Raw genomic sequence first — 2262 nt, forward strand, 5'->3', positions numbered from 1 at the left:
ATTATACTTAGAAGATGGTGCATTTCTTTTTATTAGTTAATACTTATTTACGAATTTTAATGTGGTAGCTTAGAGGTCTGGAAGATGGAATATTGGAAAGATTGAATACTATTGGAAGTATTGGAAGTATGCTTCACCATTATTTTATCTTTGTATAGTACTTTACAGATTAACAAGTGTTTTCTTACCCGTTATTTAATGTCCTCCTCTTAACTTGTGAGATATGCTATTATGCCTATCTGTAGATGGGGCAAGTAGGGCTCACCAGTTGAGTGAGTTTGCGAAAGTCACAAAAGTATAAAGTGTTGAGCCAGGACTTGAACCTGAATCTTCTGACTCCAGTATTCATGTTACCCCACCACACCTGCCTCTTAAAATAGAAATTGTCATACTATCCTGTGTGGCCTTGGTAAATGAGACTGCCTTCACATTGGAAGTTCTAGGTCCTGTTTTGGTTACACACCTTCGGGGCAATATAACGAAAATAACCAAGGGTGTGGCCAACCTGCTGTTGGACAGGCTAAACTCCTCTCTGGAAAAGGATTTGCTCTAAGTCTACAGGGCCAGGAAGGGACAAATATTACCTTTACCACATAGGCTTCAAAGAAGCACATTTGGGACAGATAAAAGTAACTGTGTCGACTTCTGCTTCTGGCCAAGATGAAGTAACGGGATCCAGATTTACCTTCCTACCTTAAACAACTAAAAACCTGGGGAAAAAAAAATATGAAGCAAGTAAAAAAAAAAAAAATTTCCCTTGAGAAAAGTTGTTAATTTGGCTTGCAACTCAAATCACCCAAGAGCTTTTCCTTGAGGCAATCGTTCTTCTGTCTGCAGCGGAAGTTCTCATGTCTACTCCCATTTAGTCACACGGGATGTTAAAAAGATCAGTGCTTGCCTGATGAAATTGTGGGGGTGACGGATATGTCCATTATCTTGATTACAGTGATGGTTTCATGGACACACACACACATATGAAATTATGGACTTTAAATATGTGCAGTTCCAGCCTCTCTGCTTTGCCACATGTCAGCCACTGGCAGTTACACTCATCACTGCTTTTGCACCAGCAGTGTAAATGTAAACACAGTGAAGGAAGGTTGTGTCTAAATGGACTATTTGCCATTAGCAGATGAAGTCAAGGTACTATTTTTGTAGACATTAAACTACATTAACTAATTTTATTTTATTTCTGTCTTTGATAATGTTTTTATTTGCTTTTATCTGATAAAATCTGCTATAGTCATATTTTAACTTGAATGACCCAAATACCACTACCTAGTTCCACATTTGAGCGACTATCAACCTCTGTGGAGTAATTTGTTAAGAATGTAGCATTCTTGAAAGTGAGCAACATTTTTATATAGGCCAAGAATTTAATTCAGTGCCTTCCATGTGGTAGACAAAACCGTGTGTTGCACAGCTTCAGTGGTTACTCTGGGCTTGTGGCAGTCCAGGCATGGTCTTCATATAGAACATGATTTGCCAGGCACTGTCTGGAGTGTGGTATTGAGTGTGAAGGTGTTGAAATCCATTAGGCGGGGAATGGCTGACGAGACTGTAGTCACACCTACGAAGAGCAGAAGTCATGGTACAACTTTCCCTATTTTCCTCCCCTCTCATTGCCCTCCATCTTCCTCCATATATAGCCCTCAAGCTCTACATCCTCCCTGCAGTCTGGAAGGAGCCTTCTGGATTGATAAAGGAATTAGAATGTTCTCTTGGTATATTTTATATAGGAATCATTTTTTCAGGTTTTAAATCTGGCCAATTTGTATGATAGATATTCTTACAAGTATTTCATGGGTATGTAATAAGGTGTAGGCTAGAATTGCATGAGTTTACTAGACTTTTGTGACTATAAGAGCAAATTTATTGTAGAAAATTTGGAAATTATGAAGATGAAAGCTAAAATCACCTATAATCTCAATACACAGCATTTCAATAGCTTCCGTCTAGTGTCTTTTTTTTTTTCTGTATATCAGAAGGGAAAAGGGATGTATTATTGAATGTTCTGTCTTAATAAATTATTTCCCTGTATCATTCTAAACATTTGTGGACATTTTAACTGACTGTATAAGTAGTCCATAATACAACCAACCATCTAGTAATTTAACAAATTATAGCTCCAATTTAGATTTTTAGCTTTTTCTAGTTTTTAGTTATTTCACATTTTATCTAGTCAGATTTTAAACCTTTTTTTTCTGCCTGCTCTTTAGAAGTTTTACCTGTCTCTCCTGGGTAACTGCTTTGGCATGTATT

The sequence above is a fragment of the Pteropus vampyrus genome, unplaced genomic scaffold (genome assembly GCF_000151845.1).
Source record: "Pteropus vampyrus isolate Shadow unplaced genomic scaffold, Pvam_2.0 Scaffold105, whole genome shotgun sequence".
NCBI classification, from domain to species: Eukaryota; Metazoa; Chordata; class Mammalia; order Chiroptera; family Pteropodidae; genus Pteropus; species Pteropus vampyrus.